The sequence below is a fragment of the Lissotriton vulgaris genome, chromosome 3_1 (genome assembly GCF_964263255.1).
Source record: "Lissotriton vulgaris chromosome 3_1, aLisVul1.2, whole genome shotgun sequence".
In the NCBI taxonomy this organism is placed as follows: domain Eukaryota; kingdom Metazoa; phylum Chordata; class Amphibia; order Caudata; family Salamandridae; genus Lissotriton; species Lissotriton vulgaris.
The window spans coordinates 2,074,174,661-2,074,191,643 of record NC_141689.1 but is presented as its reverse complement, the minus strand read 5'-3'; the positions used below and the strand labels follow the sequence as shown (position 1 = coordinate 2,074,191,643).

The 16,983-nt window shown below is 46.7% G+C and overlaps 1 protein-coding gene across 1 annotated transcript in view; it reads right to left on the bottom strand.

Moving 5' to 3' along the window:
• Positions 1 to 16,983, bottom strand: part of SGCZ (sarcoglycan zeta) — a 1,984,974-nt gene that overhangs the window by 295,421 nt on the left and 1,672,570 nt on the right. The gene's annotated exons all lie outside the window — the stretch shown is intronic.

Genomic DNA, 16,983 nt, shown 5'->3' with positions numbered 1-16,983 from the left:
CAGGTACAATGTGAGCATGCCAACCTGGGGCTGTGAGCACAGCTTGCCCCCAACGCTCTAAGGTACCGTCCTGCTTGGCTCCTCCCCCTTGGACCTCCTGTCACCCCACCTCAACCTTCGCCCACTGCCCGCCAAACTGCATTGGAGCAAAAAAGGGCACAAATAAGGTGGTAAATAGGAGAAGAAAAGGCCCATTATTTCAGATTTTATAGAAATCTACATTGTGTGTTTTACCAGGTAAAACTGGGTTCACATATTTTTCCCCCTTTCTGGGCTGAATAATTCAGAAAAATCTGGATTTAGATATGGGGAATACCAGCTGGAAAATGACATTTCCACACTAGCTCACTTGTTGTCTGGCTCCATGAGGCACAGTTTGTACCCTTCACTGAATATTCGTTTCTTGCCAATGTGTACTAATTTAATATGGCCAACTAACTCAGTGTCGCTGGGCTCAGTAGAACCAGTCCAGACAGTCAGCTGAGCCTGTGAGGGAGACGTAACGCAGCCAACAATACTGACGCATGTTCGATGTCCTTTGAGCATATTTAAATGAGTGTCTCGAAAATAAATATTTAAAAATGAAGAAATTAACAGAGTCAATTTCTAACATAGGAATTGCTCTCTGTTTCTTAGATTTCTAAATAAGTAAAAAGAAACATGTGCAATGTCATCCGAATACGAATGTATATATGGGGCTGTCCCTTCCAGCTAGGAATATCTACTAGTGCGTACAGAAGAAACACTGCTTGATGTGACCTTTTATCCACATTAAGACACAACGTTACATGTTAGTTATGATTCATGCAAAGCATATATTTTATGAAATATGTGACAGGCAGATACTAACAAGTCATACAGTGTATGTGATATAAATTAGGGAGACCTGCACAACAAAACACGTCATTTTAAAGGAATCCAAGTTATTCTCATTTGCTAGTTTTTCATTAACATTTTGAGGTGAACTGAGGCAATGCCTTATTAACACTTGATCCAAGGTGCAAGAATATTTTTGATTTCAGTCACGTAGATAGTCCCTGGCAGAGTATTTTCTTTAAAAGAAAAATTCAGAGGGGGCTCTATCCCAATCAACATTTACAATGATCATTCGGTCAGTGGGATAAGACCTTTGAAGACGAAAGAATTCACATCAAAAGCCTTCGCATTTTTAGGTTCAAATATATTTGATTAATGTGTATAAAGAGACTGACTTTTTATAAGGTTTCTTGATTTGATTTAATTTGCATTGAAATTTCTAAAACACACTATTACCCAGAGACTGGATGTCCTGGTGCTAAGGTGAGAGTAAAGTAGTAGTTAAGTGATAAGTTTACCAGTTTTGGAAAGTCCATATAAGCTGAAGAGGAAGACAGTTACACTCACTGGCTGCAATGACTAAGAAACACCGGATGTCAAGTCTAACACGTTTGATGCTTGCACAGATTCCTTACAAGGACGCCATTTTCTCTGAGGTAAGGAGCAGGTGAAATGTTTTTTTATGTACAATGGAGCCGAACAATGGAGAGACTGATGTCAAAGATACAGGGGCATATGTACAAGCCCCTATTGTCACCACAACGTCACCTATAGTGACGATGTGGTGGCAATAGGGGCTCCGTCTTATGTACAAGGCAGCGTTTAGCCACTTAATGTGGCTTAACGCTGCCTTGTGCATAAGGCCCCCTTTCATGGTATGGTTAGCATGAAACGGGTGGGTAGTGGGGGTTGCGGTTGGCGTTCCACCGCAACACCCATTGATTTTGACACTCCCCCCTATGTACAAGGGTGATATACATAAGATGAGGCGCCCAAACAGAGAAGCTACTAAACCTTACTTCAGGTGCCAGACTCGAGCGATTGAAACTGGAGTAACATGCGTTAACTCATCTAACTAAGCTGCCTCACATGGAGCTGTGGATTATGGACTAAACCCCACAAAAATAGCCTTAATCGTTATGTTCCTCGGCGACCCACGGGGCCAATGCAAGAGCCCTAAGATGGCGGCACACCGCTACTCAAGACTCGTCTGAGCCCGATGCCAATTCTGAACCCGCTAACCTGCTTTGCCAAAAGGAGTGCTGTCCCTATCGCTGCTCCAACATCACAGAAGGTGGGTGCTTTGGCGATCACCGGGAAAAGCAATTTAACCGCTCCTCCAACCTCCGCGAATTGCCTGACTTTAAAATGGTGGCCTCGGCGGACATCTTACTCAGCGCCAGTCTGCGCTAAGGCGATCATGTACAGAATGCCCTTTTCGTGCATCAAAAAGTAACTGGGCCACATTGACTAATAAGAGGGTAACATCACCCAATACTCCCTGGGCATACACATTTGGCCAGCTGCTCTCATGCCGAACATCGTAATACTGTCTATGCCTCTCCCAACCGGAGCTCTTAGCGTCTTAGCGTCTCGACCCTCGCAGCCTGTACATATCGCGTGTTGACTTATACGACAATGCAAAATCTGGGCGTCAGGAGGATACGTCATTATAACAATATTACGATCGGTGAAGAGTTCCATCATTCAGTAACCGCCGCCACACCTAGCCTCTCGCAAACCATTAACCTGACCAATAATGGCAGAGAGAGAAGGTAGAAACAGCACTAAAAAGTTGCGCCCGGAGCAAACACCTTCAGAATCTCCCATCAAAGCCAAAGCGGACATATCAGCCACCATGGAAATGATCCTCAAAGAACTGGCTGAAGTTCACGACCTTGCCAAATCCACCAGTGCAACACGGACACCATGCAGCTTGAACTTACGGTGATCAGGGTGGATATAAACAACATAAATAAAAGCCTCAGCGAAGTGGAGCAACGCTTAAGCGAGGTGGAGGACAACACCTCACAATCGCCAGAGCACCAACGTCAACGTTAGAAGACAAAATGCTGAGCTGGAAGACCACAATAGGAGAGGTACTATACGCATCTTTGGTGTTCCAGAGAACTCTGAAAAGGACGCAGGATCATGTGTGGCATTCCTAGAGGCATGGATTCCAATGATAACAGGGATCACATTCCAGCATGGCTTTGAGCTGGACAGAGCGCATAGAATTCCTGCCTTCAATGACCAAGGGAGGAAAGGCCCTCGTCCCCTGATCTGCAAGCCTCTCGGATACAAACACATCAAGACCATACTGCAGTTCGCAAGGAAGAATCACCATGTCTCCTGGGATTTCTCCAAAGAAACTGTTGAACTGCAGAAAGGGTTCCTCCATCTGAGAGACAAACTGAAAGCGAAAAATATCCTATTTTCCTTTGCTTGCCCATCTAAGTTCAAATTTATTGAAAATGGCAGACCACTTTTCCATTCAGACCCTTGTGACCTGGCAAGACACTTGGAAGATTCCCCGACACAGAACATGGATCTGTCAAGTGGCTCATCCAACAAGAGGAAAACAGATTCCCAGGACTCCCTCAATGCCTGAAACTCCTGATTATCGTCCATCAATGTTACTGCCATAGGGTTGGCTAACCGCCTTAAATACAATGTTGTGTCTGTTCACTATTACTGGCGATAGACTGTTAAGACTACTACCATGATAATATAGAGTTCACTGACCATTCTCCTTCCCATTAGGGTTCTTGCTAGCATCTTTGAATAATTCTTGTTCTGCAATTCTTTGTTGCTGAGTGTTTTTAGGGTTAAGCTAGTTCGTACTCACAAACACAAACCCTGTATGACCCACATTGTATAGATATAGAAGTTATGCTGTTCTATAACTTACTCTTTAACTTGTTATCATCTAGGCTCCTGGTTACTTGTTTTAGGGTATAATGTGGTATAGGCCTCTAATCTTGTTTTGCCTGAAGAACAATTGCCTCATTTAATCTCTCTGCCCTGCTCACAGACGGTACTGCTGTTGCACAACCTAAGTTCGTACATTTGGGGATGGAGGGAGGGGAGGTATGTGGGGGGCAAGGTTGAGAAGGGGGGCAGGGGGTGGGGAGGGATTGAAAAGGGGGTTGTATACTACACTGGTTGTTTCCTTTTGCTTTATTTTCTGTTTCTTGTATGTTGCGAAAGATAAGGGGGTTATAGTATCACACAGGGCGTGAATTTACCAATGCCCACATACTAGAGATAAATCACGAACCCTTCCAATAGTAGTTTCATACCATGCAATGATTGGTATGCAAAGGGTGGCTCTCTTAGTGACAACAACCCTTTAGATGGTTAAAACCAATTCCATAGCAGAAAATCTCAATGTAGTCTCATTGAATGTCAAGTGTCTCAACCACCCAGTGAAAAGACGGAAGGTTTATGAATACCTATCAAAATCTAAAGGGGATGTGATCCTACTACAAGAGACTAAGCTTTCAGAGGAGGACATATGCTTTAGTAACCTCAATTAGATCTCCCACACACTCTGCTGCTCGGCAAACCACAAGAAGGGAGGAGTGATCACCCTAATCTCAAAAAAATCTAATCTATCTGTTACCTCACACACACACAACACAGATGGTAGGCTATTAATTACCCACCTATTAAATCACTTAAAAGCAACAAAGCCCCAGGTAGGGATGGGTTTTCTGCAAACTTCTACAAAGCATTTGATAAGTCACTCGCCCCCATGCTATTAAAACTTTTTCACTTGATGGCCTCCTCTGGCAGTGTTTCGGGATCAATGGGCGAAGCCACTATAATTGTTATCCCGAAGGAGTATAAAGACCCCCTTCTAACAAAAAATTATCATCCCATTTAACTTATAAATTTGGACTGCAAAATGTATGCAAAAATTCTAGCGACCAGACTCAATTCCATTCTCCCCAAATTAATCAGTAACTCACAGGTGGGATTTTTAAAACAAAGTACGTCCAATGACAACACAAGACTATTATGCCATGTCCTAGAGAAAGCCAAAATTACACCCACGCCAATGGTGGCCCAAACCCTCGCCACTGAAAAAGCATTCAATAGAGTATCTTGGTCCTTTTTACATCACTGCATGACAGCCTTTAATCTAGGGAACTCTTACATCAATATGGTAATGGCCCTCTATTCTTCACCATCTGCTAGAATCATCATCAATGGCATTATTTCAGACTCATTTCATTTACAACAGGGCACCAGGCAAGGCTGCCCAATCTCTCCTGCCCTGTTTCTCCTGGCCCTTGAACCTCTGCTATCAGACATAAAACCAAATAAATATATATAGCGGGAGTGAGCTTCGGGGACACAGAGGTGAACCTAGCTGCATACACTGACGACATTATAGTAGCGACAGAGAATCCAGAGACCTCCATAGAAGCTCTCATGACTACCATTGAAAGATACTCGCTATACTCCGGTTACAAATTAAACTGTGACAAGTCAGAAGTTAAGCCCCTAACCGTTTATGGTACCACGGATATGCTTGGTGCCTCAGGCCTCACATGGCAAACTGGCTTTATTAAATACCTGGGAATCGAATTTGGCAGCTCCCTTCTTCGTGAATCCATCACTCTAGACAAAATTAAATCACAATTGGATGGCTGGTCCCACCGTTTTATAACTTGGTGGGGAAGGCTCGAAACCATTAAAATGATGATCTCCCCTTTAGTCAATTATCTCATCACAAGGCTCCCTCTCACCTTGTCCCAGGACTTCCATCACAAATTAGGTATTCTACTTTCTAAATTCCTGTGGAAAGAGAAAAAGGCTAGAATTAGCCTGAAAATCTATGCCTCAACAAATCCCTGGGTAGGGTCAATCTAGCGGATTTCAAACTATACCAGATTGCCTTCCTTGCCAAACAAGGCTCTTACTGCCACCACCAGCTGAATACGTTCCTGTATGGCTTAATGTTGGGAAAGCCCTATTTAAAAATCTTGCTCCAGCGTCCATTCTTACTGCTAAAACAAATACAGCCTGTTGCTCAATATCCATTTTCAAAAATACAAGACTTGCCCTCCTAAAAATTGATAAACTTCTGCCTAACCATATAAGGCGTTCTGAATGGGAGTCGCTATGGCACAACCACTTAATAATGTACAAGGGGAAACCACTACACAATGAGATTTGGATCAATTAAGGTATATTCTTCCCACACCAACTGTTCAGCAATTCTTACCCGCTCTCTTTTAAAGAACTCCAAACTAGATATGATCTAGAAGCAATAGAATTTTACAACTTTTTGAAAATTAAAACAGCAATCTCCAAAGCTAAACTGTCCAAAAAGTTGCCCTCCCTCCCAAGCTACTTAGCTGCTCTCAATAGGCAGTGAAGTAGTGTGGCTCACTGGTTAGAGGCGGCAGACCCGAGAGCAGAGGACGGCCCGGGACCAGGGTTCGATTTCCGGCACGGCAGGTTTCTGGACCAGGGTCAGCGGACTCGATAATTCTCTCGCCTCGGTGCCCACTCTGATCAGCGATCACACTCGGCAACTCTGGGCATTAGCTTGCCTCATCTTCACTAACGGCCCCACCAGACCGCCGGGGATGCCTGGTCTCACCCTGGAGATACCCGTTAAGGGACCATCTCTCAGGGAAGCCAGGAAGGGTTTCGCAGCGGTCGAAGCGCCTTGGGACCCTACGGGTAAGTAGTGCGCTATATAAATGCCTATACATTTACAATAGGCTGGGCCACCAGGTCTCCAGACTTTACAAAATACTACGACCACAGCATTACAATCTCAATAAAGATCTTCGGCACTTCTGGGAAACATACTCTTCGGTACCAATCTCAAAAGTGGAGTGGTCCAAAACCTGGGAATCAACCATGAGATACAAAATAAGCCCTACACTCTCCCAGACAAAGTTTTGGCTTCTCCACAAAGCTTTCTGGACACCGGCGCATCTCTTTTCACATAATATTAGAGACAACACCACATGCAGGAACTGTAACAAGAAAGATGGCAACCTTACAGCCTTCTGGGACATAGGCTTTGCATTCATTGCAAAAGTTTTCTCCTTCTCCCCCACCATGGAGCTATCTACCTTAGTACTGGGCTTTACTAGAGCTGTTTTGCTATTGGAGGATGACAGGGCCTTAATTGACCTTCTGTTCACTGCTGCTGTGAAAATAATGCTGAACAACTGGAAAGACACCCGTAAAGCCTCCTTTAAATGATGGCTAAACTGGATAACCAACCTGAGAGGTGCTGACAATATCTCACTCCAAAACACCCCATGGCACCCCCCTCTAAGACAAATGTGGATTTCCCTTGACAATTACTTCAACGTACATAAGCCCCCGTGATTTTTCACCACACTTCCCAACCTTCATGCCCATATGACAGTATATACTTACCACCGAGCCTACTCCGTAACTTACTTGCCTGCTCCAGGCAATCTTTCCCAGGGATGGTTGTTGTCTGTATACCACTTTGCCACTGGATTCAAGCAAGCCAGGCTGAAGACGGATGGAATGCCAGAAACCGGTCCTCGGAAGCTTGTTTCCGGTCCAGGGAAGACATGGCTTGGCAGTTCGGGCTGGACTGTTCCCATGAGGCACAGGGTCAGACTGATTTGCATATAGCCATGTCTGAACTGGGGTGGCAGAGTGGGCTAAAGAACGGTGATGGATTAAACCCAGATCTTTTGACTGGGTGTGAGTGTTTGATTGATTCCGATGCTCCGTCCATCACCACCCCCTTTTGTTACGCTTTTGGCCACCATAAGTGTGGTAGGGTATGATCAGACGTGACTCCCTTGCTCACTTTGCCACTGGATTCAAGCAAGCCGGGCTAAAGGGGGCTGGAATGCCAGAAACCGGTCCTCGGAAACTTGTTTCAGGTCCAGGGAAGACATGGCTTGGCAGTTCGGGCTGGACTGTTCCCATGAGGCACAGGGTCAGACTGATTTGCATATAGCCATGTCTGAACTGGGGGGGCATAGGGGGCAAAAGTACGGTGATGGATTAAACCCAGATCTTTTGACTGGGTGTGAGTCTTTGATTGATTCAGATGCTCCGTCCATCACCACCCCCTTTTGTACCGCTTTTGGCCGCCATAAGTGTAACAGGGTATGCTCAGACGTGAGTCTCTTGCTCACTTTGCCACTGGATTCAAACAAGCCGGGCTGAAGACGGCTGGAATGCCAGAAACAGGTCCTCAGAAGCTTGTTTCCGGTCCAGGGAAGACATGGCTTGGCAGTTCGGGCTGGACTGTTCCCATGAGGCACAGGGTCAGACTGATTTGCATATAGCCATGTCTGAACTGGGGTGGCAGAGTGGGCTACAGAACGGTGATGTATTAAACCCAGATCTTTTGACTGGGTGTGAGTGTTTGATTGATTCAGATGCTCCGTCCATCACCACCCCCTTTTGTACCGCTTTTGGCCACCATAAGTGTGGCAGGGTATGCTCAGACGTGAGTCCCTTGCTCACTTTGCCACTGGATTCAAGCAAGCCGGGCTGAAGACGGCTGGAATGCCAGAAACCGGTCCTCGGAAGCTTGTTTCCGGTCCAGGGAAGACATGGCTTGGCAGTTCGGGCTAGACTGTTCCCATGAGGCACAGGGTCAGACTGATTTGCATATAGCCATGTCTGAACTGGGGTGGCGGAGGGGGCAAAAGTACGGTGATGGATTAAACCCAGATCTTTTGACTGGGTGTGAGTGTTTGATTGATTCAGATGCTCCATCCATCACCACCCCCTTTTGTACCACTTTTGGCCGCCATAAGTGTGACAGGGTATGCTCAGACATGAGTCCCTTGCTCACTTTGCCACTGGATTCAAACAAGCCGGGCTGAAGACGGCTGGAATGCCAGAAGCAGGTCCTCTGAAGCTTGTTTCCGGTCCAGGGAAGACATGGCTTGGCAGTTCGGGCTGGACTGTTCCCATGAGGAACAGGGGCAGACTGATTTGCATATAACCATGTCTGAACTGGGGTGGCAGAGTGGACTAAAGAACGGTGATGGATTAAACCCAGATCTTTTGACTGGGTGTGAGTGTTTGATTGATTCAGATGCTCCGTCCATCACCACCCCCTTTTGTACCGCTTTTGGCCACCATAAGTGTGGCAGGGTATGCTCAGACGTGAGTCTCTTGCTCACTTTGCCACTGAATTCAAGCAAGCCAGGCTGAAGACGGATGGAATGCCAGAAACCGGTCCTCGGAAACTTGTTTCAGGTCCAGGGAAGACATGGCTTGGCAGTTCAGGCTGGACTGTTCCCATGAGGCACAGGGTCAGACTGATTTGCATATAGCCATGTCTGAACTGGGGTGGCAGAGTGGGCTAAAGAACGGTGATGGATTAAACCCAGATCTTTTGACTGGGTGTGAGTGTTTGATTGATTCCGATGCTCCGTCCATCACCACCCCCTTTTGTTACGCTTTTGGCCACCATAAGTGTGGTAGGGTATGCTCAGACGTGAGTCCCTTGCTCACTTTGCCACTGGATTCAAGCAAGCCGGGCTAAAGGGGGCTGGAATGCCAGAAACCGGTCCTCGGAAACTTGTTTCAGGTCCAGGGAAGACATGGCTTGGCAGTTCGGGCTGGACTGTTCCCATGAGGCACAGGGTCAGACTGATTTGCATATAGCCATGTCTGAACTGGGGGGGCATAGGGGGCAAAAGTACGGTGATGGATTAAACCCAGATCTTTTGACTGGGTGTGAGTCTTTGATTGATTCAGATGCTCCGTCCATCACCACCCCCTTTTGTACCGCTTTTGGCCACCATAAGTGTGGCAGGGTATGCTCAGACGTGAGTCCCTTGCTCACTTTGCCACTGGATTCAAGCAAGCCGGGCTGAAGACGGCTGGAATGCCAGAAACCGGTCCTCGGAAGCTTGTTTCCGGTCCAGGGAAGACATGGCTTGGCAGTTCGGGCTGGACTGTTCCCATGAGGCACAAGGTCAGACTCATTTGCAGATAGCCATGTCTGAACTGGGGTGGCAGAGGGGGCAAAAGTACGGTGATGGATTAAACCCAGATCTTTTGACTGGGTGTGAGTGTTTGATTGATTCAGATGCTCCATCCATCACCACCCCCTTTTGTACCACTTTTGGCCGCCATAAGTGTGACAGGGTATGCTCAGACATGAGTCCCTTGCTCACTTTGCCACTGGATTCAAACAAGCCGGGCTGAAGACGGCTGGAATGCCAGAAGCAGGTCCTCTGAAGCTTGTTTCCGGTCCAGGGAAGACATGGCTTGGCAGTTCGGGCTGGACTGTTCCCATGAGGAACAGGGGAAGACTGATTTGCATATAACCATGTCTGAACTGGGGTGGCAGAGTGGACTAAAGAACGGTGATGGATTAAACCCAGATCTTTTGACTGGGTGTGAGTGTTTGATTGATTCAGATGCTCCGTCCATCACCACCCCCTTTTGTACCGCTTTTGGCCACCATAAGTGTGGCAGGGTATGCTCAGACGTGAGTCTCTTGCTCACTTTGCCACTGGATTCAAGCAAGCCGGGCTGAAGACGGCTGGAATGCCAGAAACCGGTCCTCGGAAGCTTGTTTCCGGTCCAGGGAAGACACGGCTTGGCAGTTCGGGCTGGACTCTTCCCATGAGGCACAGGGGCAGACTGATTTGCATATAGCCATGTCTGAACTGGGGTGGCAGAGTGGGCTAAAGAACGGTGATGGATTAAACCCAGATCTTTTGACTGGGTGTGAGTGTTTGATTGATTCAGATGCTCCGTCCATCACCACCCCCTTTCGTACCGCTTTTGGCCGCCATAAGTGTGTCAGGGTATGCTCAGACGTGAGTCCCTTGCTCACTTTGCCACTGGATTCAAGCAAGCCGGGCTGAAGACAGCTGAAATGCCGGTAACCGGTCCTGGGAAGCTTGTTTCCGGTCCAGGGAAGACATGGCTTGGCAGTTCGGGCTGGACTGTTCCCATGAGGCACAGGGTCAGACTGATTTGCATATAGCCATGTCTGAACTGGGGTGGCAGAGTGGGCTAAAGAATGGTGATGGATTAAACCCAGATCTTTTGACTGGGTGTGAGTGTTTGATTGATTCAGATGCTCCGTCCATCACCACCCCCTTTTGTACCGCTTTTGGCCGCCATAAGTGTGGCAGGGTATGCTCAGAGGTGAGTCCCTTTCTCAGGTTCAGGTTTCAAGTCTTTATTTCGATTTGATAAATCATAAAAGACACATTGTAGTACATTTATAAAAGCTATAACTTAGAAAACTTTTCCAAAAGGAAAAACATGTGTAGATGTGTTTGCTGTTAATTAAAATCTCACTACAACAACAACTTGGTTCGAATATAAAAAGCAATACATTACTAGACAAGGACTACATTCAAATAAACTAAGCAAGGAAAACCATACAATACTAATAAACCTAAGATAAGTTATTTATAAGAAAATGTAAAAAAAATATTAAACATCTTAAATAAGAAACCTGATAAGATCATAAAGATTGACAATTACATAACAAACCATGACAATCAATGGGACACCGTTCCATACAAAAAGTGCAAGAAGTGCGATCAGTGCAATCGTATGTTTATACAGTAGACAGAGTATACCACCTTATGAGTCGGTATTGGAGGGCTCGAACAACTTTGACATATGTTTTGACCTAATTATCCAGGCCCACCCCAGATATTTGGCTAAACTCACTACAAACACCTCAGAGGTGTTAATCTTTAGCGCCCAAATGGCCTCTGCAGATTTTCTAAATGGTAGACGCTGAAACAGCGGTTTTAACCATTTGGTTCGCGGCGCCAGGTAGCTAGGGCAGGCAAATAGAAAGTGGCCCTCTGATTCCTTCTGCCCCGAACAGCTTTTACAGAGATCTGAGACACCAGTGGACCATTTATTTACAAAGGTGTTCAATGGCAAAGCACCTACCCGGAACTGGTGGTAGAGTTTCTTGTCCAGCGGTTTATTAATGACATCCCAATAGAGCTCACGGGACAGGTCTAACTTAAAGGTAAGGAACCTGCCCGTGAGGCTGGTGAGGCTGGAGATCGAAACTCGGTTTTGACGAAGAGACGCCCAATACAATGCTTTAAACTCTTGTTTGGAAGGAAAGGCACTAGTGGAGGGAGCTATCCAGAGTTGTTCTAAACCCATGTCCACCAAGATGTTTTTTACCGCTTGGAGCCATGGGATTATTCCAGAACCACCAATTGACCTGACTTCTGCTAATTCTTTCGCAAATAAGGACAGGTCAGGGGAGGTCCATATTCGCCTCCACAGGGCCACCAATCTGAATCTGGCCATCTCATTGATCGGAAGGCACCCCAGATCCAAGCAGAGAGGAATGGATCGAGACGACTGTGGTAGACCTACCAGGTTCCGTAGGAACTTACATTGGGTTTTAAAGAGATTTAAGAGGTCCATGTAGCCCCAGAGATCTGCGCCATATAAGATTGCAGTGCTGATTTTGGCGTCATAGATCTTGAGAGCTGGGGTGACCCGCTTAGTAATGGATTTCTTTTGCTCCTTTATTAAGCAGCCAGTTAGCCGTGCTAACTTAAGATGTTGTACGCCAACTTGATCTTTCCATCTCAAGCGGCTGTCTAGGGTAACCCCCAGGTAAGTCATAGTCTCAACTTGCTCAAGGTTGACTCCACTAAAGCTCACAGAGCTCCGGACAGGATGGTTTCTCGTAAAAACCATAAACTTTGTTTTGCCCACGTTCACCGCAAGATTGTTAATGGCACAGAACTCCTCAAAGCGGTCCAGCGCCCGCTGTAGACCGCTACGTGTTCTAGAGAGGAGTAGGGTTTCATCGGCGAAGATGAGCAATGGGAATCTTGTCCCGGCCAACATTGGGGCATCAGTGGGGGTGTCCGAAACAAATTTCACCACTTGATCAATAAACAGGAGGAAGAGTGTTGGTGCCAGGACGCACCCCTGACGGACACCTCTAGTTACGGGAAATGTTTCCATCACTTGTCCCTGGCCTCCCCACCTCACCCTCGCATAATTATCCTCATGGAATTTAATTATGAGGTCAAGTAGTTCTGATGGTAATCCCAAATTTCTCATAACTCCCCACAGTTTATCCCTTGGCACAAGATCGAAGGCGGACTTCAGATCAATGAATGCTGCGAAGATGGTACCGCCACCGAGCAAGACCACTTTCCAGTAGATCAGACAAAGTCTGAACAGCTGGTCGATGGTGCTTATGCCCGATCTGAAGCCCGCCTGCATGGGAGATAATATGCCCTCAGATTCAATCCAGCCCTGAACCCGTCCCAACACCATACGTGCGATGATTTTTTGTATGGAGTCAATGAGACTGATCGGGCGGTAGTTCCCAGGGTTAGACCTGTCGCCTTTTTTAAATATTGGTATTATCTCGGCCCCCTTCCAAGATTTTGGAATACTGGCTCCTTTAGCTAATGAGTTGGCAATCATGGGTATATAGGGCAGCCACAAGGCGGAATTTGCTTTGAACAGATCCGTGGGGACGAGGTCCATACCGGGTGCTTTCCCTCGCAGGGTCAAGCCTAGAGCAAGCTCAACCTCTAATTCTGAAAAGATGAGTTTCTCCCCGTAAATGTGGAACGGGGGTGCCTTTCCCAAGATTGGTAGGGGTTTGGGATTTTCAACACTGAATTGGGCAGAATAAAAAGTTACCCACTCTTCTGGAGATACATGATTTGTGGGGGTACTTGAATCAGGATCCTTCCCCCACTTGACTAAATCCCAGAACTTTTTCGGATTGTTCGAAGTGGAGGCATCCAAGAGATCCGACCAGAACCCATTTTGCTTCCCACTGGATTTTTCTATATCGTAACCTAGCTACTTTGACTGCGGCCATATCTCGAGATTTGATAGTTTTGATAAGATCTGTATGGGCCTCCCTACATTTTTTGTTATACCATTTCTGGTGGTGGGAGTTGGCTTTGGTGGGAGCACTCCGACAAGGGAGAGAGAGTAGGGACTTTAACTGGTCGAAACAGCTAATATGGAGATTGATAACATTATTTGCCATTTCCGGACTACCCCCAACAGATCAATTTTTAACATTTCATTACACACATTTTTGACCACTGTATTAACATTGACCCATAAAGTTTCGTCCTCCACGACCCTGGACCATTTCAGCCTCCTCCTATCGTTAGTTATCAAGACATCCCCTGTCCGTGAGGTGGTAGGCTCCTCCAGTCTCTTTATACCTGGCAGTTTTAGTAGGAGTGACAAGGGGTTATGGTCACTTTCTGGGTGCGGTATTACTTCCATGTCCACTAATAGGGGCCAATATTCCAGTTTTAACAGAACATAGTCAATACGGCTCCGCCTTAGGCCGTTGTCATAAGTACAGTAGGCTCCTTTATCCGATCTTGTGCGGCCATTGCAAGCCCGGAATCCCCTATTTAGGCAAAGAGCCATCCAGTTCACTGCCGCCTCGGTCGCATTAACAGTTTTATCGACCATCAAATCAGGAATGTCCCATGCGACGTCCTCGGCCGAACCCCAGCTGTCCCCTAGGTCATACAATGGCTCAATGGTACAATTTAAGTCACCTGCTAAAAGGATAACATTCCCACTACCCATTTCAGCAAGCTTGTGGTCTAAAACATTCAACAACGGGGACTTGCGGCCGCCTGGTATGCCTCTGGCGTATATGTTGAACATAATCAGATCCCGATGGCTGGCCTTGCTCAACTTAATTATAAGGAGATCCGGGTTCTGAACAGGTAGCTCTATGGGATGGAGTCCCAATGACTGCTTTACCCATATCAATAAGCCACCTGATGCATGCCCTTTGCCCCCTCTGATCGCAGGTTTGAAGAAATTAACATAGCTCAACCTGAAGGCTGGATCGGGTGCCCAAGTTTCTTGGAGTAGGATGATGTCAAATTTGTCCACAAACTCCATCCAATCTTCAGAGAGCATACGGGCCTTAATCCCTGCGATGTTCCAGGATAGTATTTTCAGATTATCTAGGACAGAGACCACGGGGGGGGTGGCAGGGCTGGAACTGCAGGAAATACCTGGTTGCTCCCACTAACCCTCCTGTTCTCCATGATCCTAAGGTTATCCATAGAATCCCCACACATCGTGGCCTCTGTTTCGTCTTTGGATGCTGGTGAAGTAGTCTCCCTTGTGGCGAAGCCCCCCATAACTGCATCTAAATTATCAATAGAATGTGGGGTCTCCCTATTCCGCCTCGACGGCTCGTGACCAACAAATTCAGCAGGGGTAGTCAAACAGGGTGTTATATGATGTCAATCTATGGCCTCAAGGTCAGAAAGGGGACCAAAGTGGTTGAAGAGAAATGGACGTTGCTGGGCTAGGGGTGTCATTTCCGAGGGATATCTTCTAGCTGGAGGTTGACCAAAGTTGGGATATGGTTGAATAAGACTTTGTCTATGTGGGTAGAAATACGATAGACCCAGTGTTTGGACGTCCCCCTGTCTAGCAAACCTAGCTTCTCTTCGAATGGTATCTACCACCCATGGGTCCTTAAACGAGATTAGGATGCAATCTCCCTCCAGATCCTTAGTACCATGGCCCACCCAATCCACTCTCCTTACAAATAGTATTTCAGTAGGTGAGGAGGGGGGTAAAGGTCGGTTTTTATTTAACCAAAAGATCACTTTATTGCGAAGGTCCCCGTACGACTCCTTACTACCAGGTTTTAAAGGAGCAACACCTGTTAATACTATTGTGTAGCGTGTTGCCTCCGCGGGTAGATCAGCGCATGGGGTGGTAAACCTTCTGTGCTTCTCCACCCTTTGGTTGGTATTACTGCGCTGGCTAGCTATATCTCCGTGTGGTGGAAGACGGGGGGGCGGGATTGGGTTTTACTTGTGGGGGTGGCCTAGTGCTTTGAGGTCTACAAGAATTGTGTTTTTCAGTGACCTTCGTCTTAGAGGCATGTGTTAGGGTACTCGCAGATGACTTAGAAGATGTAGCTTTTGACTTTCCCCCCCCTTGTGGTCATATTGGTATCTACCCCTGTTGTTTTGTTGTGGGCAGGGTTACCAGTAGAAATATTATTTATACTTGAGGTCTTCGGGGCTATTTGCGTTTTAATAACTCCCACAAAGCTGGTGCTGGTTAATTTCTGTAACATGGCCTGGTTTGAGTTCACTACAGCCTCCATACTGTCTATTTTAGAGGCCATTAATCTGGTCCGTTCCAGGACGGGTAGTAGTAAGGTTTTAAACATGGCCTCCATTTTAACTAGCAAGATCTCATCACTGTTAAGGCACATTGGACAGGGGTTCGAAGAGCCCAAGGTGGTAAGGGAGGGGCACAACACATTGGGAAATACAGAAGGAATTTGGGTGTCTAAAGGATGCCCAGGGCCCTGGCTTCCATTATCTGTTGTATCTTTTGTTTTTGGAATCTTACATTCTCTCCCCCCCGAGAGACTCGAGTCTTGTTTTCTCTTTCTAGAAGTAATGAGTCCCTTGCTCACTTTGCCACTGGATTCAAGCAAGCCGGGCTGAACACGGCTGGAATGCCAGAAACAGGTCCTCTGAAGCTTGTTACCGGTCCAGGGAAGACATGGCTTGGCAGTTCGGGCTGGACTGTTTGCATGAGGCACAGGGTCAGACTGATTTGCATATAGCCATGTCTGAACTGGGGTGGCAGAGGGGGCAAAAGTACGGTGATGGATTAAACCCATATCTTTTGACTGGGTGTGAGTGTTTGATTGATTCAGATGCTCCGTCTATCACCACCCCTTTTGTACCGCTTTTGGCCGCCATAAGTGTGACAGGGTATGCTCAGACATGAGTCCCTTGCTCACTTTGCCACTGGATTCAAGCAAGCCGGGCTGAAGACGGCTGGAATGCCAGAAACAGGTCCTCAGAAACTTGTTTCCGGTCCAGGGAAGACATGGCTTGGCAGTTCGGGCTGGACTGTTCTCATGAGGCACAGGGTCAGAGCTGATTTGCATATAGCCAGTGTCTAACCCAGGGTGGTGTGGGTACTGGGGTGAATGTATGACATTGTTCTACATTCTGTCCATCAGCTGTGTTTTTTACAGCCATAACCATATATTTTGCAGATAAGGGTACAGCTACGACCATATCCTTTGAGTGGGAGGCCTTTAAGGTGACGATCCAGGGAGTTTCCATAGGCTCCTTGGTTGGAATTAGGAGAGAAACTATAAGGGACATAACAGAACTGGAG